This window comes from Eublepharis macularius, chromosome 1 (assembly GCF_028583425.1).
Source record: "Eublepharis macularius isolate TG4126 chromosome 1, MPM_Emac_v1.0, whole genome shotgun sequence".
In the NCBI taxonomy this organism is placed as follows: domain Eukaryota; kingdom Metazoa; phylum Chordata; class Lepidosauria; order Squamata; family Eublepharidae; genus Eublepharis; species Eublepharis macularius.
Window position 1 is genome coordinate 215,730,088 of NC_072790.1, and position 24,084 is coordinate 215,754,171.

Sequence of the window (24,084 nt, forward strand, 5' to 3'; positions counted from 1 at the left end):
GGGTGCCTTGATTCCTTTTCAAAGAGAAATGAAAAAGAAATGAATGAAAAATAAGAGAAGAAAAGGAATCAGTGGCTATATTTAAACGAATGAATTTTGGGCAAAGAAAGTCCCTACCCCATAACAACCCTATAGCCAAACTGCCCACCCATCTTTTTTGAGGCTTTCTTTTCCCCATGCCCTCTGTATCCCTCTTCCCTTCAAGGAACATTTTGGTCTCAGAGCCTAGCTAGACATTGTGGAGGACCTGTGGCTGCCACTGACCTGTATTTCTATGATAACATGGTAATGACACCTTCAGGTGGGTAATCCACCCTGAGCCTGCTGGTGTGGGGAGGGCAGAATATAAATAAAAAACAAACAAACAAACAATGTTGGTCTGCAGTAGGAGCAAGATTCAAGTCCAGTAGCACCTTCGAGACCAACTAGATTTGCAGTGTGTGAGCTCTTGAGAGTTCGGCCACGCCTCCAGGCAGCTTTGCTGCTCAAGGAGGGGGCCGTGCATTGCTCTCTTGGAAGGAGGAGAGCAGAGCAGCGTTCCCAGGCATCCGGGGCTTTTTCGGGTGGGCGGAGTCAGCGGCCGTTGCTGTCTGCTCCGCCCACTCACTGCCAGTCGCGTTTCTTGCTCGGTAGGAGGCAGACGCGTCCTTCTGCCTTCCCGAGCATTGGGCGTGGCGGCGGCTCGAGCGGCGGCGGCGGCGATCCGGGACGGTGCAGGGCGTCTCGGCGGCGGCAGCTTGAGCGGCGGCGTTGGCAGCAGGCCCGTTTCGGCCGGGTCCTTCGGGCCGACGGAGACGAGCGGCGGAGCTTCACAATGCGGCGGTAGCCGCGGCGGCGGTGTGCTGCGCTGCGCAGCCCTGCTGTTTTGCGGCTTCCCGTTGGCCTGTACATTCGCGGCCCCCTGGGCATGGTAGACCCAGTGGGCTTGAATCCCGTTGCTTGGGCTGCTTTTCAGCCCCCTCCTTTTTTGGGGGGGGAAGTGGGCGGCTGGCCAGGGAGTTCCTTGCAGCTTCGCTGCCTTTAAAAACCCCTTTTTGGGGGGGGGAGTGGGTGGCTGGCTGGGGATAACGGCCTGGGTGGTGGCTACAGTGGGAAGTTTCTTTAGGGGGCTGTTGGCTCCTTTTTTCCTCCCATCCCCCCATTCTGTGGCTTGGGTCTGTAGGGGGAGTTGTTCTTTTGCCCTGCGGGGGTTGGGTCAGTTGAGCGCCCCCCCCCCTTTATCTATTAGTGGCCTGTTGCCAACTATTTATCTGTCTTGAGGCAGGGTGTTGGTGGCTACTTTGGGGACGGTTGGTTCCTTATTAAGCTGTCTGCTTTGCAGAGAGCATTGCCAACGTTATTTGTGTTGGCTTTATAGTGGGTTCATTGACCATGCCCCCCAAAAAGGGTGCCGGCAGTGCCAAGGGCAAGCAGCCTGCTAAGAGGGTGCCAGCTAAGCGGCCTGCCCCTGCTGTTAGCTCTTCAGACGATGAAGGTGAGCAAGCCACGCAGCATGATATCTTGCAGCGGCTGGCAGCCTTGGAGCGAGGTAGAGGGGTGGTATCAGCACCTGGTAATGGTAGAGCTAGGCCCATTCGGGGGGCCTCTAGGGATGCTATTAATAGAGACATTCTTCGTCGTCTTTCTGCCTTAGAAGGCACTACAGGGGCGGCGGATGGTGGCGCCAGTGGATCTCAACAGGCAGTTAACCAGCTGGAGAGTGAGCCGGTGGTTGACCTGGACCCTGGGGCTGGATTGGATGCGGCGCCTGTAGTGGTGGCAGTTGACCCTGCGGAACCTGGGGGTAAGGAAGCTGCACCTAACACTGTATCCCCTTGGCCTTGGGGGCCATGGGGTCATCTGCTTCCCCAGGCATCCCCAGGGGCTCCTGGGACCTCTCAGCAGTTACCTGCTGCCTGGACAGCCGCAGGACAGCCGGCTTGGCAGCAACAAAGGCATGGGTTGGCTGGTGTACAACAGAGTGTGCCGGCACAGCCCATTTGGGGTAGGGGTGAGTGCACATGGGGGCAAGGGCAAATGGGAGTTTGGCCCCCTTATATGGGGGGCCCTGGGGTTATTACCCTCACCTTCCCCTGGCTTATGGGCAGGTACCATTTAATGCTCTTCCTTTTGGGGATACAGCCTTGCCCCTAGGGGACCATCTGACGCAAATCACTAGGGACAAAATTGTGAAAGGCGAATATGTTGATGTTTTTACCCTTCTTTTTCGAGAATTGGAAAAGAAGGATAAAGATGAGCTTGATGATAGGGACAAGGAGCGCCTAAAGCGTCGTCGTGTGGACAGAACCTGGGCTAATTGGTTGCCCGGGTTTCTGATCTATGCTGGTGTGCTCGTGCGTGCTCAGCCCCACAGGGCTTTGTCCCTGCTGCAATATTTGGATATCATTTACAAGGGATACACGGGCTTCCTGGGTGCTGCTTGGATGCAGTACGACGAGGAGTTTAGGATGCGTGCTGCCCTTAATCCCAGTCTTCCCTGGGATCGCATTCACCAGCAGCTTTGGCTGCAGGTGATGTCGCCTGCAAAGCCCAATATGGGAGATCGATCCGATAGCGGCCATATTGTGCACCGTTCAGCCTCGGCCTCCTCAGTGTCTTCTACCCGCCCTGCGGCGGGGCAGCAGGTTCAACCCCGGCTGCTTTGCTGGGAGTTTGCCTTCAAGGGGCAGTGTGGCTGTAAGCCCTGCCGGTTCCGGCATGAGTGTCCAACTTGTGCTGGATACCACTCCTATAATGCCTGCCCCAAGTCCAGACAAGGCGGAGGGGGGAAGCGGCTTGGCGGCGGGGGAACTGGTGGCCAACAGGCTGCTGGTAAAGGGCCCCAGCCCGGTAAATCTGAGGGTCCTTGAGCGGCTACTGGCAGCTTACCCTCGGGAGCATGATGCTCGTTTCCTGTTTTTGGGTTTTAGTTTTGGTTTTAGGATTCCTGTTCAGGGGCCACGCTCCCCATTTATGTCCAATAATTTACGTTCAGTTCTGGGTATGGAGGATGTGGTTCGGGCTAAAATTGCAAAGGAGTGCGCTGAGGGCCGTGTTTTGGGCCCTTTTGATAGGCCCCCGGTGCCCAACCTTAGGGTGTCTCCTTTGGGTGTGGTGCCTAAGAAGGCTGCGGGCGAGTTTCGCCTCATCCACCATCTCTCCTACCCTAGAGGGGGTTCAGTAAATGATGCTATACCGGAGCAGTTGTGCTCTGTACGGTATACCTCGTTTGACCAGGCGGTTAGGGTAGTGCGCCGCTGTGGTTTGGGTGCAGAAATGGCGAAATGCGACATTAAGTCGGCATTTCGGCTTCTCCCAGTACACCCTGATGACTTCGAGCTCCTGGGCTTTTCATTCGAGGGCAAGTTCTATATGGATAGGGCCCTTCCCATGGGATGTTCAATTTCTTGCGCGGCCTTTGAACGCTTTAGCTCCTTTTTGGAGTGGGAACTGCAGCGCAGGGCGCATAGTCGCGATTCTGTGCATTATTTAGATGATTTTTTGTTCGTTGGGGTAGCGGGGTCTGGCCGATGCGCCAGGCTTCTGAGCACCTTCGTTCAGTTGGCGGATGAGCTGGGCGTTCCTTTGGCGCACGAGAAAACGGAGGGCCCTTCCCAGGTTTTGATGTTTTTAGGTATAGAGCTAGATACAGTGCAGCAGTGTTTTAGATTGCCCCCCGAAAAAGTGGCCGACCTCAAAGTCAGGCTGCTGGAATTTAGAGCTAAGCGGAAGGTGTCCCTGTTGGAGCTGCAGCAGTTGGTGGGTCACTTGAACTTTGCTTGCAAAGCGGTGGCTCCAGGTAGGGCCTTTTTGCGGCGGCTATGCGACGCTATGTCGCTGCTTAGGGCACCCCATCATCGCCTCAAGGTTACACGGGGAATGAGGGAGGATTTGGACGTTTGGTCCGCCTTCCTCAGGGAATTCAATGGGGTTACGTTCTGGCGTGAGGACCTGCTGCTCGAGGCCGAGCTGCAGGTTACCTCTGACGCTTCAGGGTCATTAGGTTTTGGGGTTTACTTCCGTAAGCACTGGTGTGTGGATCGTTGGCCGCCTGAGTGGCATGCGATTGGCTTGGACAAGGACTTAACCTTTTTGGAATTTTTTCCCCTTTTGGTGGCAGTACACCTGTGGGGGAGGGAGTTGTCCAACAAAGTGGTCCATTTCTGGTGTGACAACCAAGCGGTTGTTCACGTTGTAAACTCCTTGTCTTCTAGATCGGTTCGGGTTATGAGGCTTGTTAGGGCCTTTATGTTGCTTTGTCTCCGGTGGAACATTTTATTTAAGGCCAAACACGTTCCTGGGGTCAGCAATGGTGTGGCAGACGCTTTGTCTCGCCAACAGATGGAGCGGTTTTGGCAACTTGCCCCGGAGGCAGACTCGGAACCGACACCAATGCCCCTGGAGTTGTGGCAGCTTGGGAGGTCGAAGCGTCCAGGGCCATAAGGCTGGCGTTGGCCCCCAGCACCCAACGTGCCTACGACAGAGCGGTAGGCCAATTTGGGGACTTTAGGGAGGGTGTGGGCCTGTTGCAGTTATGGCCCATTCCTGTTGAGCATTTGTTGCACTTTTGTGTGCATCAGAAAGGTCGTGGGTTGGCGGTCAAGTCCATCAGGGGCCAGTTGGCAGCTTTGGCCTTTGCGAGTAAGTCTCGGGGGTTCTCTGAGGCCACGGGGGACTTCCGTGTTCGCAAAATGTTGGAGGGATGGTCTCGGGAGTCAGTGGCTCCTGCTGATCCTAGAGAGCCTATCTCCCCATCAATTCTGAAGGGGCTTAGTAGGACTTGGGAGCTAATTTGCACCTCTGGTTTTGAAGCCAAACTGTTTCATGCCGCGGCCTTGTTGGCATTTTTTGGCGCGCTGCGTGTTGGTGAATTAGTCGCTAGGTCTAAGGCGGATGTATCCGGCAGGGCTCTGTCGGTGCAGGATCTTTCGTTTGATGAGGGAGGGGTTGCCATCCGGATCCGCAAGTCTAAGACTGATCAGAAGCAGAGAGGGGTTGTCATTAGCCTCGGGCCATGTGATGACCTGGGGTTATGTCCAGTAAGGGCGCTGCGAAAGTATTTGAGGGTGCGAGGTGAGGCACCTGGGGTTTTGTTCCGGCATGAGGATGGGTTGCCTTTGACTCAGTTCCAGTTTTGGGCAGTGACGGAAAGGGCTCTGGCCAGATTGGGATTGTCAGGAGTTAAATTTGGCACCCATTCCTTTCGGATTGGGGCTGCGTCTACAGCAGCGGCCATGGGGTACCCGGTGCAGGTTATTCAGGGTGTTGGCAGATGGAAACCCAATGCCTATCGTTCCTATGTTCGTCCCCTTTCCAGTTTGTAAATGTTACTAATGGTGTTTTCTTAGGTCCTGTGTCTCGCCGGGAAAAGCATCGGATTTTGATCTGCGGCCGCAGCATGGTCTTTTGGGCCGCTCATCAAGCCAGACGGACGCAGATTGGGTCCCAACTGGGATTGAGTGAATGGGCAACGGTGGAGTGGCAGGGCCGGCGTGGCCTTAGGTGGCCTGGTTTGTTGCCGCTCCTGTTTAAGGAGCGGCGGGGCCCAGTGCCCCACATATTGGTCATTCATTTGGGCGGGAATGACCTTGGGTTTGTCCACGGTAGGGCCCTATCTCTCCAGGCCAAATGGGATATGCGAGAGATACTCCGGCGCTGGCCGGGAGTGCTCATTATTTGGTCTGCCATGTTGCCACGGCAGGTTTGGCGGGAAGCGGTTAATCGTTCTGCAGTAGAGCGGGCTCGGATGAAGGCCAATAGGGCCATTCAGAAAGCTTTGGGTGAGGGTTTGGGTATATATTTACCGCACCCTAGGATCAGGGCCGAAATTGCCGGTCTCTATAGAGCTGATGGGGTTCACCTGTCAGAAGCTGGCAATGATATTTTCCTCAACGACTTGCGGCTGGGGCTTAGGTTGGCGCTAGGCCAATAGTGGGGCGCCAGGGCCTAAGCAGAGGCTTGGCCTGGCGGTGGCAGAATAGAGTTTGGTAAAAGCAGCGGGCCGGTGAGCACCCTTGGCGTTTCCCTATTGGTAGGGAGGAGGAGTCTGCTAGGAGCGGCTGGTACTGCTTGTGACGGCTGCCAGCGCGCGTGGGCAGACTGCCTGGGGAACCCCACGTGCAAGTCCTTCCCTCACTGCTGTATGGCTGAGGCTTAGGAGCTTGAAAGGGGGGAACCAATTGGCCAGGCCGGCCGGGTCTCCTAGCCATCCAGGTCGATGGCTCGCACCCGGGGCTTCGGGGCTCGCCCAGACAGGTCAAGGCGGAGGTCTAGGTTTGACCCCGTGGCTTGGCCTGTACCGCTTTCCCCTGCCGCAGTTATATTAATGTTGTGTTGAGGTTAATTAAATAAAGTGGCCCTTTAGTTCCAATACTGTGTCTGTCTCTTTATTCCGACTAAGGGGGCAATTCGGCCACGCCTCCAGGCAGCTTTGCTGCTCAAGGAGGGGGCCGTGCATTGCTCTCTTGGAAGGAGGAGAGCAGAGCAGCGTTCCTGGGCATCCGGGGCTTTTTCGGGTGGGCGGAGTCAGCGGCCGTTGCTGTCTGCTCCGCCCACTCACTGCCAGTCGCGTTTCTTGCTCGGCCCACCCTCCTCACCCTCTTTGGTACAGGATTAGCCGGTTGCCGTATTCGGAGCCAGGTAGGAATTTTTTCCCCTTGCCCTTAATTGGAGTCTTGGGTGAGGGGTTTTTCGCCTGCCTTGTACCAGGTTTTGGGTGTTGGAAATTGGCTTAAGGTGGTGCTGTTAGTGGTGTCACGGGCAGAATAGAGTTTGGTAAAAGCAGCGGGCCGGTGAGCACCCTTGGCGTTTCCCTATTGGTAGGGAGGAGGAGTCTGCTAGGAGCGGCTGGTACTGCTTGTGACGGCTGCCAGCGCGCGTGGGCAGACTGCCTGGGGAACCCCACGTGCAAGTCCTTCCCTCACTGCTGTATGGCTGAGGCTTAGGAGCTTGAAAGGGGGGAACCAATTGGCCAGGCCGGCCGGGTCTCCTAGCCATCCAGGTCGATGGCTCGCACCCGGGGCTTCGGGGCTCGCCCAGACAGGTCAAGGCGGAGGTCTAGGTTTGACCCCGTGGCTTGGCCTGTACCGCTTTCCCCTGCCGCAGTTATATTAATGTTGTGTTGAGGTTAATTAAATAAAGTGGCCCTTTAGTTCCAATACTGTGTCTGTCTCTTTATTCCGACTAAGGGGGCAATCAAAGCTCCCTTCATCAGATACATGGAATAGGAAAAGGTAGAAATCTTTAAAATCCAGGTAGAGGGTGGAAGGAATATTACAAATTAGATTGTAAGGAAGCTATCTATAATACATGCTGCAATTAGGTTGATAGAACATAGTGTGTAAAATTATCATCTGTAATGCAAGAGAAATCTTAAGTTCCAGTTCAACTCTGGGGGATTCGTTGTTCCAAATTTGCAAATAAACTCAATTTCAGTACTGTGACTCGGCTGCCCCCAGCCAGTGCTGTGTGTGTATGTTCCTTGGATCCATATGCAAACCTTCTGACATGTATCTGAGCCTCCTTCTTCCTGCCAAGAAGCGCTGGTCGCTCATGCTGCTGCCACTACAGACATCCTCCCTCTCTTAGACTGGTAAATATCTCCCTACCCTGAATCTCTCTCCATCTTCCTCTCTGATTTTCTAATTAGCCCTGTGTGTGATTTCCTGTATGTTTGCCTTTCATCGCTCTGTTAATAAAGAAACTTTTCTTTTAGAACACTTGCCTGTTCATTTAAGAGTTTCTCTAAGGGAACAATCCTAGTATACATTTGGTGGCGATCCCCGTTACTCCCTCTAGCTGTGGCTCTTTAAATGCTAATTCCCCTAAGTCACAAGGAGACCCCTCCATTTAGAGTAACACATGGGCGATAGAATGGGAAACCTGCAGCATATGAAACTTTCGAAGGTACCACTGGATCCAACCCAATAGCTTTTAATTAGACATTATAGAGGCAGTATTGCCTATAGTCAAACAAGTATGGTAGAGTCCCCTTCCCTCCCTTCAGCAATAAACTTCTCAAGATAGGGAAAAGAAACACATGTGTGATGCAGAGGTTTTGGTATTAACCTATAAAGCCCTATGCGGACTGGGACCACCATATTTGCGGGACCCACCTCTCCCTATATATATATACCCCAGATCAGTGGAGAAACAACTATTGGTGGTCCCTGGCCCCAGGGAACCCTGCCTAGCCTTGACCAGAGCCAGGGCTTTTTTGGTCATGGCTCTGACTTTGTGTAGCTCTCTGTCTATTGAAACCAGGGCTCTGCAGGATCTGTTATCTTTTCACCAGGCCTGTAAGACAGAGATGTTCCACCAGGCATAGGCTGAGGCTGAGGCTGGGCCAGGCCTCCGCTGGCCATGTAGGAGGAGGAAGTGAATGAGTCAAACTTCCTTATTAGATCTGTCCACCACCCTGTGCGCAGGTTTTTAAAAGTAATTGCCGTCACCAGGGGAAGCTATTTATTGTAATTTTTGTATGAAACTCTATGATTTTATAATGCTTTTATGTGTTTTTATGGACCCGTATTTAAGAATGTATTGTGTTTTAAATGGTGTGATCTGTCCTGAGCCCGCTTGTGGAACAGACAGACAGACAGACAGATGGTGGTGGTGGTGGTGATAGATAGATAGATTAGTTGTATGGTTCTCTGGGATTATCATGTCTGGAGAAAGCAGTGAACTGCTAGGGTGAGTGGAGCCTGGGAAGAACCCATAGGCCGAGGAGCCTTTTAATTTGCAGTTCTAAGATTACCAGAAGGAGCAGCATAGCAGGGATGCAAAAGTTCCTGATTTAAGCCCCAGTTGCTCCTGTGCTCATCATGGCTGTGAGAATACTGTTTGCAAAAATAGTTTTCTCATCCCACCTATAAATGTAGGGAAAATGTAGGAAAACCATTGCTGCCACACAGCCCAAGCTACAGGAAAAGAAGAACAAAGAAAATGTGGCATGACTAAATGTTTTGAAAACATTTTCAACGCATGTGGCAAGTTGTCTTTTTAAACCCCACAGGTGTTTTGTGTGTTTTCTGGGCTTTTTCAGTGTTCTGACATGCTAACTATATACAACATATATATAGTGAAATATAAATATTAATTTGATAAGGGGGCAAAGAACATTTCCAACAACCATTTACTGAAGAATAAAAACTGTCAAAACCCCTGTAATGCCAAAAGGGTCTTCTCCCTAAATTCACAGTCTTGAATTTCTTTGTTTTTACTACGTATCATAAAAGAGAACCTCAGAAGCACTTTCCCCCCACTTCTTTTCATTAATTCATAAAGTGCTTGAGGAGAAGAGCGTGTTTACCAAAATACATACACAGAAAGAAAAAGAAACTTCTGCTTTTTTCCCCTAAATCCCAAACACAAACTATGGTTCCAATTAAAGCAATATGCTTTGGAGGGTTCAGTGGCTTTGTTAAAAAAAATAAAAAAAAGATTTATTCTTTTGCCCAGCTTTCACGATTCACTATCTGAAGCCCACGTGGATCTTTTAAAAACAGAGTATCAAATCTACTCCTGAAGGAATGCCATAGGAGCTAAAGGTGTTTCTCCAGGGATGAAATTGAACCAATAATACTATTGATCTCTTTTGTCTTACTTTAAAGCTTTGACAGAGTTTGAACCCAAATAAACAACTGAATTGTTTGGGGGTTTTTTAAATGTGAAAAACAGTGGTAAAAGTGTTAGAAGATACACACCTCATAATTTGGCAGAGCTGATTGGAATAGACATTTGATATTAAGGTTTGACAGAGGCAAAGCCAAGAAGACTCTTGACCATTTCAGGGGTCAACTTCAAAGCAGGAAGTCTTTCCTTCCTAAGTGGAACTGAGGTAAAAATTGAATACAACTTCAAAATTTGGCAAAATGTCAGCATGTAAATTTGACTTTTAAGATACAGAACGTTTACACAACTTGCATATGAAATCTGACTTTAAGGTGTGGGTATAAAAAACTGTGGTCCTGATCTAGTCTTTGTCATGCACCACAAGTTACCCTCATGTCAAGGGCCTGAATGAGCACTGCAATCAAGTGGGCCACCTGAAGTTAGCGTTACCCTGCCTTTGAGGAGATAAGAACCAGTCAGGAGCCCACTGATTACTGTGGCTTCCAAAACTGACTGCCTGATAGGCCAGTGAGTGTCAAACGAAATGAGGCACTCAGGGCCAAGCTACACGTGACGAATGACACTTGAACGGCAAGTGTATTTCTCCCTGTTCACTTGCCCTCCACTCAATCCACTTGCCGTTCAAGTGTCATTCGTCATGTGTAGCTTGGCCCTGAGGCTCTGAGTTCTGGCATTTTGCTCTTGGTAAACACAACCATTGCTGAGGCACAATTCAGATGTGGGCTATGATGTCTTCCTAAAATGGCCACAAGGAGATACAAATTGTTGCACTGGAGCAAACTAGGGATGCCATTCCCCAGCATGGGGCAACCTGCTCCCACCTTTCACCCCCTCCCCCACTTACTCGGCCGGTGAGAGGGCGTACTTCCTGGGGTGGCTCCATGGGCAGCATGGCATCGCTCTGGGCAGCACAGCACACTTCCATGCCCATAGCAGCCCGATTCACACTGAATCATGCCCTGCAGTGGGCCCAATTCACACTGAATCGTGCATTGCAGCGGGCAGCCTGCTGGTGAGCACTTCTGTGCTCCCAGTCTGTTCCTTGACCTGAGCAATGATGTCACTTCCCAGAAGTGATGTTCTTGTGCAAGCCAGGAGTGCATGCGTGAATTTGGATCTCAGGAATTGAGCAAGGTAAGTGCCAGGCTCCTTATCTCCCACCAGGGGAGCTGAGGAACCTGGCGACCCTAGAGCAAACATAGGGGTGGATCCAGCAGGCTTTTTCATGCAGGCCTACATAATTGGCCTCCTTGATACAGCCCCACACGTCAGCTCAGGTCCGATGATCCCTAGCATACCCTTTTGGGTAGTCAAAAGGGACACCCTCCTCTTCCCTCTTTTTACTAATGGATCTAATCAATATAGGCACTTGGGTGTGTTTTCCGGCATGCTATTTTTGACTCAGTGGCTCACAAGTTGTGCAGGCCTTCCAAATCAGCTCTGGGAAGGGAACAAAGGCTCAGGCATCCAGAAATATTTTCTAGCTAATGAAAATCATCTGTATTTCTCCCATCTTTCTCAGCAGAGCTAATTCCAAATATTGCTAATGTAACAATTCATTTACATCCCTGTCAGTGTTTGTACTGTAAAGGGAAAGGCATGACCAGGAGTTAACTACACAACTGCTATCTAATGATCCTAATTTCCATGATTTTAATAATAATGAGCCCAACCAAACCGTTAAGTTGCACTTTCTACCTCAGCAAAACTGAGCTGTAATCGTATAGAGAATAATTTTATGGGTGAATTGCGCCCTATAATGTAAAAGATTAAAATAAAGTGCTCCAATATACAATGTCCTAACAGGTGCAGACACTTACCTGGGCAATTAAAATCTTTTTAATATACAAATCACAAGCAAAGAGGCTGTTGGCATGATAAACGGGATCTTTCAGGACACAAAAGGATTTGTTGAACGGGGGTGGGGGGGGTGTTTGTTTGTTAGCAAGAATGTATTTCACTTTAGTTGAAGAATATAAAAATGATTCCTTGTGAAAAACTAACCTAAAACAGATTCCTAAGACTCAAGCATTCTCGTTTCTGCTTAAATCATGAAAAATGGCACCTGTTTTTTAAGTTTTTACCTTACAAACAGTACTGCTGTTCAGGTGAAGCTTGAGAGGGTGCGGGCCTGATGAAGGATTTACAGATCTGTTTATTGACCATGTTCTTCATTAAAGAACCCTTGAGGCAGCTAATGACAATAGCTAAAATGTATGCCAATAACCAAAAAAATCAATGAAAAATGTTTTTTAAAGTGAATAATGAAATACCGCTAAAGCAACAGATTATTTTATTTTATTTTCTATTTCTCATTCTATTTAAACAGTAGAATAAAAACATAAAGAGGAGCCATCAGAGCCATACAACAAGATTTCTTGGCCAACAGAAGAAGCTGCCTTACACCAAGCCAGATGTTTGGCTCATTTAGCTACATGCCAGCTCCTTTGCTTGGTAGCAGCTATCTCTTTCCAACCCTACTTAAGATCCATTTAACTGGAAATGCCAAGAGTTGAACCGAGGTATGCCAGGTCTGTGAGCTACTACAACCTTTCCCCAGATGACCCTTTGGAATCCAAGTGAAGGCTTGCTTGTAAATTCTGCAATGGCACTAGCCTGGGGCATGCAATTTTTATATAATATGCCCACCCATGCTATACAACTACTATAACTTTCCAAAGCTACTTTAAATACACACGCACACAACATGGGCAACTTCACGTACATTTCAGCTTTCTTACACTAAAAGCACTTACATGGAGAAAAATGCAGTAAACTCAAATGAATCTATATCAGACATGTAATTGTATGACCACAGGCTCCTAGTATTTTCTACGTGCATAGTGCTGCATAGGAATATTGCCACTTGCAGAGTGGCTCTTGTGTATGTAAAGCGCCATTAAGTCACAGCCAGCTTGTGATGACCTCATAGGTTTTCAATACAAGAAAATGTGGTTTGCAATTGTCTGCCTCTGTGTATTGCCCTGGACTTTCTTGATGGTTTCTAAAGGTGGGCATGGACCGGAAAAACCCCATAGCCTGCTGGCTCATGGTCTGTTAATTTTCACATGGACTACGAACTTTTCACGGACCAGCCCCATTCAAGGACCAGTTCATTGGTCCATGGCCCATCACTTCCAGCAGCCCTGGCTCTGCCGCCTTCATACCCAGAGAGCCCAAACTCACCGAGAATCTTCAGCAGCCTCTCCTCCAGCCACCCTCCAAGTTTGGTCAAGATTGCATTTCAGACATCTGAGTTACAGACCCCCAAAGTGCCCACCCCAAGGAAACTTCCAGTAAATACTGGAGTCACAAATGCTAGTTGACTTGCATTGGCTAGCAGCACCAAAAAGTTGCAATGAGGCAAAATCAAACAGAAAAGGGTGAGGGAAGAGCCCTCTCACTCACCACACAGACACCTTCCTAGCCGTTGCCTAGGGAATTAATTCTTGCTCTTTGCTCACATAGAGAAGAATGGGAGCTCTCTGGTTGGCAGGCAGAGCTGCCTATCAAGGTTTGGAGGGCTAAGATTGGCTGCAGAACGTCCACCCTTCCATTGCCTAGGGAATTCATTCTTGATCCTTGATCCATAGAGCAGAATAGGAGCTCTCTGCTTGGCAGGCAGAGCTGCCTATCAAGTTTTTAAGGTCTACAAAAAGTCTGTGGACATCCCCTCCATTGCATAGGGAATTGAATGACTGGCACCAGGATGTCTGGACTCATGGACCACAGACCAACGGACTGGCCCAAACAGACCAAAATTCATGAAAAAGGTGAGTCCCATGAACTACGTGTTCATGAACCACGAACCGGGCTGGACTGTGCAAAATTTTGGTCTGTTTTCTGAGCCGTGCCCACCTCTAATGGTTTCCCATCCAAGTGCGAATGAGACCTGACCCTACTTAGCTTCTGAGATCTGATGAGACTGGGCTAGCCTGGCCACCCAGGTCAAGGCATTAACAATGGCTCTTAATTTCCTTCAAATGCATTGTTTTCCTATTTTTTTTGTGCCTGATTGCTTGTTTGATACATGGACAGGCAAATACCAAAGGTAGTGACATGTAAGTAGTAAGTCTCAATTCAGAGATCTCAGATTCCTTTTCCTTATAACTAAATGTGCATTTTTAACAACTTGAGGCAGCAGCAGTGGAAGAGAGGTGGTAGAGGGTGGCAGCAGCTTCAAGAAAGCAGCTGAGTCGTGAGCAATGCAAGGGAACACAACTACATTTGTTCAGATGCATCCAAACAGTTTGGTGAATGAATGATTCCCTGATCATGATCCGTGAGAAAGACTTGAAACAAACTGGCAGATGATAGAGCATAATTAATTGCACACACTGTTGCATAAGATTATTTTGGTACTCTGCAGGCATAGATAAGCATATCAGTAAAGCACTGCACATGTGCGTGCGCACACACACCCTACACAAACACACACACAAAGTTTTTGATAAATTATATGTTGGATCAAGATCGCTTCTCTCAATGTTTTGCCAATCTGAAAGTGCACATCTGTCTTGTAGAGCTAAGAATAAGACAAATGAATTGAAGGAGCTAAATTTGAGGCAAACTCCAATTCAGGAATTAATTTCAGAAATTCTCCTGGTTGAATCAGAATTAAGAAGGAGTGAAATGCGGCACAGAGGGAAGGGAACTTGAGAAATAACAAAGAATGAAATAAGGTTAATCTGTCCATCCCTGCTTGAAAATAACTGATGGTGATAGTGTTGTGCTATCAATGTGCACGAGCTTTACAGGATAATATAAGAAAAAGATCCTGATGAGCTTCTTAGATTCTACTTTTAGATCTTGGTAGGGAGAGGAAGATTGGAAAGGCAAGGAAAGAGCAGGGTACAAACACACAAGCCACCGCTCCTCAGGAAAAGTAGGTTGTGAGATGAACTATCTGTCTATATTTTAGGACCCCTCTGAGCTTTCCATGATCAATAATCACTTTTCTTGCACCTCAATGGTTAAGGTAAATTAAATACTTTGTTAAGTATTTAATTTTAAAAAAACTTTTCTTTCTCCATTTAATGTATTGCTTCTCCAAATCCATCTTGGCCTACCTTACTCTGTTTGTGCATTTAACTTTCAAAATCTATGCTCCCCTAGGCTTTTTCATCTGGAGTTCATTTTCACTTTTGAAAGGATGCTGTTTTGCCATAATAGGATTCTGAACATCAATATTTAACCACCTGGGTATTGCTGATGGTCACTTTTTCTGCAACTTTCTGCCCAATTATTCTCATAAGTTTTTTCAATGGATTTAAGAAAATAAGCTACCTTTTATTTTGCCCCACCTCATCCCCCATTAGTAAAGTACATTTTTGCTCTTTGAAGCTAAACCTTAAATGGATGTTTTTATCTGGGATCTTATGAAGAAGACCTTGATTCCATTATGGGTTTGTTCCCTAGGTGTCTGATCATTTTACTTTGAGGGCTGGTCCTTGAGCTGGATTCCATCAAATTCTCTTAGACCTCATCTGACTCTGTAACTGGAAAATCTCAATTCTGTGATCTGGAATTGTACCGGGCTGGTTATTAAATGGATAGCAGAATGTGGTGCCAGCAAGTAATGTCATCGCCTGCACCCATACCTGGTTCTGCTGTCCATTTAATATGCCTGTTGCCTGTAGCAGCTGGACATAGGCATATATATACACACACACACACACACACACACAAGCTGTGCACGGCTTGGTATTGAGGTCACCAATGGTGTAGCTACCCAGTGCGCCCAGATATGCATGCCTGCTACCAAGGTGCCAGCCATTGCTGCTGAGACCCCTATAAGAGTGAGGCCAGCAGTGACCCAAGGAGAAGCCATGTTCCAGAGACAGCTTAAAAGGGCAACTATTTTCCTGTGGGAGCCATGATCTGCAAGCACTCCAGTCACACAGCCCTCACATTTGATATACAGACCTTTGACGTGCAGATCAGGTCATAAAGGTCTTGCCTCTGATATACAGAGCAAGAGGGACTATCTAGAGATCCAATCAGTTCTCATGCATCCTTCCTTATTGCCCCTCTATTATTCCAAGGTGTCACCAGCGCCAGATGTTAGTGCACTAAACCAATAGATCAATTGTTCTGATCACCCTTGCACAACACATAAATCGTTTTGTTTGTCAAAGTGCCTGAGGACCACTTGCAAGGCACGTACCAACCCTGGGTCCTGCCTCCAGATAGAAACTGGCTATTTAAGACCTAAGAGAGATGCTCTCTACAGAGCTGGTCTCTCCTGTTCCTACCGCACCCCACCTCGTGTAGTGCAGGCACTTCACCAGGCATTCTTTCCCTCACTGCTAAATCTCTGCTTCTCAATGGACAAGTGAATATTGCCCAAACAACAATCTTCCTGCTAATGCAACAGCCTCCTTCCTACCTTTTATTTCCTAGTCTTGTAATGAATGTGTGTGTGTTCCTTGAATTTTGTATAGTCAAGGTTATTAAGTAAAGTCTTTGATTCATTGAAGTATTAGTCTCCTCTCTTGTTGGGCGTGTTTCAGGAACTCTGACCCTGGTATACACAGGTCATGATCCCTTAATATAAGCCAACTGTCTATTAATTCCCCATCTTCGAGGCAGTTTGGCTAACATGCCTGCCTGACTCTGTTGCCACCTCCTGATGACGCCCAGTAAGAGCAGCACATTCTCCTCCTTCTTCAGTAGTGCTCAGAATTCTCCCTGGAACCCACTGCATGTGCTGCTGCTGAGCCTATGACCATTATGCCTTAGATTGTGTTTACAGCTGCCTGCATTATCATGAGTGGATAGCTCACTCTGTGGATTGATGTGTCTCATAACATCACCTCTGGTACTTATCTTGTGGCCTGTCCCAGGAGGAAGGAAGGAAGACAGCATAGTATCTCATCAGGTTTCAGAGTTAAGCAGGGTCAGTACTTAGGTGGGAGACCACCAAGGAAACACTACAGAGGAAGGAAATGGCATGCCACCTCTGTTTCTCACTTGCCTTGAAAGCTCATTGCTGGGGTCACCATAAGTCAGTTATGACTTGACAGCATATATGTATATAACTCAGGAGTGTGAGAAGGGTTGACACATATCTTCTCCAAGAATGTCTCAAAATCTTTTCTCCTTACCAAAGAGAAAGAGAGAGTGTGACAGGTGGTGGATCACTCTCCCACTCAGCAGCGGCCCGATCCTGACCATTTGGGGCCCCTTTCAGCCATTTTCAGCCCCCTTTTGCCACTTTGGGCTCAATTTAGGCCCTGAATGGCCAGGATTGAGTCCAAAACAACCAGGATAGGTGATGTCAGGGGGTGTGACATATGCAAATCAGTTATGCCAATAACACAATTCTGGCAATGTCAAGGGGTGTGGCATATGCTAATGAGTTATGCTAATGAGTTCCTCCAGCTCTTTTTCTAAGAAATGACCCCTGCTAGTGATAGGACAGAGCATGTACTGTAGCACTGGCATATCCCAGCCTTCAAGTCTCTTATATGTAGCTCTCAACCCCACTCATTTCTTTTTCCAATTCCCCACATTTTCACTCATGAATAGAACCTCACTTCCAAGAAAGTTTTTTCTGCCAAGTAAGCCTTTGTTCCATAGAACCACATTTTTCTTGGCTTAGGAAGACACCCAAATGCAGGTACAGAAGCAGACATAAGTTTGGGGCATGTTCAAACCCTGCAGGAGAAATTCTGTTGACCAGTTTGCTTCCACATCTGAATTTCAAGGAAAATCTCTCTAACCTTTGGATTTGGCTTGTTGTAGCAGCAAAGCAAATTAACAACAGTTCACTTAAAAAGCAGTCCTTGGCAGGTTTTTTTTGTAATGTTTCATTCATCCACACTGCATCATGTAGTCTGTAGTCTTAAGATTGTATAAATGTTTGTTCTTGTACTGGTGTAGTTTGCTCACAGTTGCAATGCAACATGCCTCTTGAAGTCTTAAGGCTGCATGTATGAAGCTTTTCCTGGAAGAATGCCAAGTCTATCTAATAAAAACAACATGGATTCACTTATTTATATTTTAGAGCCCAAGCCCATCCTCTGTATTTAGGCTGCATGTGGAAGCATCCATAAAGAAGCCTTCTCTATATCTAATGAATGTCACCAAAGTTTCATTCTGAGGGTGAGCCTGATTATTAAACAAGTGGAAACACATCTGCTAGGCTTGACTATTACACCACTGTGTTTCCTGGTGCCTTTTGGCCTCAGAAGCTTCAAATGCCCAAGGCTTCAAAATCTAGTCTATTGAACAATGAGCCTCCTGTAGAACCTCTAATTTGCACAGAGAGCCCTTTCAGACAAATTAATGGAACATGGTTTCCTTTCTCCTTTTTTCTAGTCTTGGTGGTCAAGCATACATCACACAAATCTGTTGCCTCAGTCTGTCCCCCCTGGACTGTTCTGGGTTCAAATGGGGACAATACTGGCACTAAATGCTTTCCTCATTAGCATCTCACTATAAGAATGTCCACTGTAGAATTAGACCTCTCGCTATGGGAGTCACCACACATGGATCTGTCTTCCTGATTTTTCAGTTATCAACTCAGTGATTGAAAGGGTTGATGTATTTCCAAACAAGTATCTGTTTCCCATCTTGGCCATGGAACAGACTGATGTCACACTGAACAAAGAAAGACGAGAGCTTAAGCAAGAAATATTTTGTCTCTGATCATGTGAGAGACAGATGGACATATCTGGGTCATGTCTGTTGCTTACTGGCGTACAGATTGCCATGTGGAGATATCAGAGGAAGACACGAGGGAATAAGGAAGGGGACCAGTCAAGGGAGACCTTGCAGAGTGCACTGATAAGCAGTGCTAAAAAAAAAAATTAACACGGGCCCTACAAGCAGTGAAAGGCTGTGAAGATGTAAGAGTGGCATCTCTGCTTAGCACTACTTTTCTGATCAGGCAGCTCTGGAAGAAAGGATGGAAGAGGGAAAGTGAAGAAAAATATCCTGCACATTGATGCCAACTTTATCCCCATGTTGAGTATGAAACCTGAGTCCCACTGAATTCAGTGGAACTGAGTAAACCTGCATAGGATTGTAGCTGCCTCATCAATTTTTTGTTCACACCAGCTACTTCTGCAAGAAATTTAGCATTTTACGCATCTCCTGTCTACAAGAGGCAAAAGTTCTCTGCTTCTGTTCCTGGCATATTCAGTTAAGGGATCTGATGAGATTTTGAGAAGGACCTTTCTCTGTGAACAGTTACACCTCACGTGGCTAGGAACTCATTTCTCAAGGATGCCTGAGGAGGAAGAAGGGGCTTCAAACTCTTCTCATGCCATTTTCTCAACCTAAAACAGCCCTAGGGAGGGGCGCCATTTGCCTTGCTGGGGGATTGCACACACTGATGGACTAGATGTGTAAATCATATGCCCAGGAGTTATTTGAGGACAGGAAAAAAGCACAGTGTAAAGGCTGGAGTCCCTTCCTCCCTGCACAGTGATCCTGATCCAATTTGGGCTGTCACACAGTTGGATAAAGAGATCTCAGCAGCATGGTGTGTGACCGTCACTCTGAAAATAGGATCAGGGAACCCTGATCCAATCTGTGAAAAATGTTAATGACTATCTTAACCCTTTAAGCTAGATGAACTGAGTCAACTTACACCAAGGCACCCTCTTATATTCATAACATGTCACTCTCCTATGAGTACACATGCTATGATCAATGCACATATACCCACTCATAGTTATAAATCCCAAACGGTCATGGCATCTCAGCATGTCTTTCTGTGGTTCATACATGTGCGACCACTTTCTGTGGTCCCATACATGTACGGGAATATCAGTTACAGGAATGGTGTTTGTTACCATCTTACATGGAAATAAAACAAAAAAGAACTCTTGCAACTCTTTAATGGACTACAGTCCACTTCATCAGATGTATCAATTGCTTCTTCAGTGGTTGCATCAGAGAGAAAAAATATAAACAATGGAATCAAAATGCAAGAGGTAAATAAGGACATACTCTGTGCACCTGATGGAATCGGGTCTTGTAAAAAAAAAACTTATACCGTAATAGGAAAAGTAGTAGAATATTTATTGCATGCAGCCAAAGGCCATCCACAATTGAGCAAGTAAAACATCTAAGTAAAACATGAACAATAAATGATAAAACTGTAATGATAAAAGCACACACAAGTACATTCAAACACATTAGTGCCTTTATTATATACAGTCTGTTACATGCTGCTCAAGCCTGGATTTTCTTAACTGCCAGGGTGAACTAAGAGCAGAACCACAAGTGACAAAAGACACAGATTGGACACTTGTCTGCTTCCCTCAAGTTTTGATGGGAAATGTAGGCATCCTGGTCTTCCAGCTTGGCTCTCCGACTGCTGTCCAATGGACTTTTCAACTGTCACTTGTCCAACTTTCTGCCAAGCTGCCTACATTTCCCATCAAAACTTGAGGGAAGCAGACAAGTGTCCAATCTGTGCCTTATGTCACTTGTGGTTCTGCTCTATGCTACTTTGTAAGAGACATACAGATCCAAATTGGAAAGATGGAGGGTTCATTTTTCCTTTCCCCCCCCCCTTCATTTTTCAACCACAGGAGAGGAAACAATGCCTTTTAAGATTTCCCCAAGAAATTTATTTCTGGACTTGGTATACAAAGGGAAGAACAAAATATAATATTGAAGGTATTCAGGGACTATATGCCTCCATAAATACAAAAACAGGCAGCAATCCGTATTTCTGTGTAATGCCCGTCTAGAACGGCTGAGGACATGGTTTGAAACTTCAGAGAAGTTAAAGCTATTCTAAGACTAGAAAAGGTGGTTTTGGGGCCCTCTGTCTATTATTCTTGACACTCTAGTTCTATGATTTCCCTACTTTCAACTCATGCTATGTGGAGATTTCAATGCCAGAATAGGACCTAGCTTTCCTGATTTCTCAGCCCATATTAACAAGCATGCAGCCGAACAAGCTTGTTTCCTGGACCAGTCATCGCAAGACGTAGTTATAAACAAGCCAGGCCTAAGATTATTAAAACTGCTGTCACTCCATCAGTTGCATATTCTCCAAAGCACAAGGTTTGATATCTCTGGTGGTATGTTTATACCATAATAAATCTTTATGGTGCCACAAGATTCCTTTTGGTTTTTTGCTGCAGAAGACTAATGCAGCTGCCTCATGTCTACAAAGAAATGTCTTCTGTATGTGCTTGATTTATCTTGAGAGTATAGTCTGCTTCATAGATGACATTTTTAAAGTGTACACCTAAAACATTGCACCCAAGTAAAATCTAAATGCCATAAACATGCATTATCATAGGGAAGCTTTTATTAGAGAAGCAGGAACATATCATCAGTGGCAAACCCAGATTTGTTGCTGTGTAATGTGGGAAACGGGACTGTGTCAGCAATGAAGCAGTTAAACTGTTCTATCAACTGGAATCTGGACCGATGTAAAATCAGTCAGAAAATAAACAAGCAGATCTGCATACCAACATTGTGGAAATTGTTCCTTACGGCTTTTTTTGCACAGGCGTTTTTTGTCACTTTTGGCCTCGTACTTCTTTGGGCTTTCTTCCGAATTCCAGATGCTTAACTTTTCCTTCAAATTTCAATATGGTGTTTCAAAGATTCTCTTTTGAATTTTCTGCCTGCATTTTTTCTATCAAAGAGGTATGGGGCCTAAAGGGGCAAAAATGACTTGTTCAAAAAATGCCTACAATACTCTGTGGCTTATGTACATGTGGGTGAATAGGGATTCAAAATGAAGCGCTAATATGATCATTTTGATACGTGTCCAGATCCTAGTTTTTCACTGTTGGATGATGCAAAATTTCAAAAACAAATGGAAATTAGTTAAAATTTTAACTAGTTTCAAGTTCAACTAGCTGCCCAGTTTCCTAAGATCAGGTTCAACTTACGTCATGGTCTTTCATGATTACAAGGTATGTTTCCCAGCCCCCGTGACAATCATTGGCTGCTGATGAGAGGGGCACAGAAACATATATTGTAACACTATCAGGATACAAAGGAAGTTGACCTGGATGCTACAGCGGCAGAGGGGGGAATTGATCCACAACACAATTCTAAGCAGAGTTACAGCCTTCTATTGGTTATTCCTCTCCTTAAGATAGCAGTGACAGGCCACGCGTTTCAGCCAGCTGCCCAGTCATCTTTATATAATGCATAATTATGCACTTAGATGTATAATTCCATTTACAGGTTGATACACAGCACCCCAATCCAGTTAACAAGCACAGTTCATTTTCATACAGACAGTGTACAAAGCAGACAGTATCTGAATTAACAGCTCTGTGTTCAAAATTACTCCCTGGATTTTATTAACCTTTGGGAGAAGTTATTTCTTAAACTCTCTGCCAACTCTCAATTTCTTGCAAATGATAATATACTAGTTCTGGGACTTGGGGCAGCTTTAGGAAAAGAAGAGAAGAAAATTATGAAAGAAAAAAAAAAGAAACGACTTCCATCAGAGATGGCAATCCAAACAAAAGGATAGCCTGCATTGTTTGAGTAGAGAAGACAACTGGCACGACTTTTTACATACACACACGCTCACACACACATGAAGAAAGAGAGACTCACACCATCCAAGCAAGGTGCTTTATGTGCCAAATTAGAGCTTTGGCTGCTCATTTCGACTTATTGAAATCCCACCCACAACTTCCTAGGGAAACAGCATATGCAGTGCATATTTGGAGGCGTTATTAGGAATGCATAAAGTACAGTATTAGTCAATTTTATATGCTCGGTTGCATGAAATCTGTGTGTTTAAAAAATATAATAATTTGCATTTCATGGCTCTCCGATAACCTCAGGAGTGCACTTGAAATTCAGCACATGCCCACAGCACCTCCCGGCTCACCCCATTTTTAACTGAAGACCAATGGTTTCTATTAAGGGATCAGGCAGGGAGGCTGACAACCCAGTCAATAACTATGTGAGGTTACTTCATTAATGCTATAATGGCTGATAGAGCGAGAGGCAAAAAACAGGTTCCTGACAGCAGCAAATGAAAATGATAGAGATTCCCGAAGCTACGTGCCTTTCCTTTGTCATTGTCTTGTGCTTGGCTTATTCAAAATGTGGCATTTATGTATTCAGCCTTGATGAATGTTGCCGGCGTTAAGTACTTTTTCCATCTCTAATGCAGTGCCGATTGCACATTGTTCTCTCTCTCTCTCTCTCTCTCTCTCTCTCTCTCTCTCTCTCTCTCTCTCTCCTATAACCTCTGCTGTCAAGGAACTGGAGGTGGAAGGGTTCCCTGCAATGGCTCAAGAGTTTTTTCAACGTTATATGAGAGGAAGGGTGTTGGGGCAATAGCCCAGGGCTGGCAGAAGTTGCAAGGAATGGCAGGAAAACCTAAAGAAGTAATAGTAGTCCCACCCATTTAAGACAAGATAAAATGTAGGGCCCATGAGAAATAGTAGAGGCAATGAGGTTCAGTGCAAGAGTACCAGCTTTGCCAGGCACAAGGGCCTGGATCTAACAGTGTACATGTTAGAAAAGGCAGCAGAAAGCCACTGCATAAGACAGCAGAGAGCCACTGCCAGCCAGAGCAGAAAACACAGGACTCGATATGCTGGTTTGGTATAAGGCAGCTTATATATTCAACATCAAAGAACTGCCTTCCAAGATCTGAATGAAGTCCCCATAAAGTCAATGTAAAATACAGATTATTGCTATTACTGTTAGTTCCGGCTGAGGTGGTACCAGCTTGGAAATTATCCATTTTGAGGGTTTGTTTGTTTTTTTATGAGTTTCGGTCTGTTCTGCACATGCAAGGTGGGCATTAGCTGCTCATGCACAAATTGTAAATGGAATAGTGTTTTAATGTTTATTTATAATGTTTTTATTGTTTTAAAACTGTATGTTATTAATTGTATGTTGTCACACTGCCCTGAGCCCATCTGATGGGGAGGGCGGTCTAGAAATGCAATAAATAAATAAATAAATAAATAAATAAATAAATAAATAAATAAATAAATAAATGCACACTATTCAGCTTATTTCTTGCAGGCAACAGCACCAAAATCACACAACACAGTCCACTTCTAAACCATCATCGACCCTCTGAGTTTGAGAGAACACAACAATGGGGGTCCTTGAGAAATGCTAGAGGAAGGCACTCATCAAGGGGAGTGTTGGGGAGCTGCACATTCAAACACCGTTCTTTTCAGGGGAGGGGAACAAGGTTGTATTCACAGTTAACCAAAAACCCCATCATCCAAAACCCCATCGAGTTTCTCCTCAAGAACATGTAAACTCAGACAACAGTGAACCCCAAAGAAGACGAGTGTTAGCAGGTACACACAATGCAGGAAACTTATTGGCAAAGCAGCTCCGGCAGGGCACACAGATGGTGTACAAACAGAAAAGCACTCCGTTGCCAACCAGTACAGTGCAGAGATTTTTTTTAAAAAAAAATTAAAAATACCTCTCACAAATCCAATAAATTATGATCTTGGAGTCCTGCTGTTATTCCAGTGCCTTCTATTTTCATTT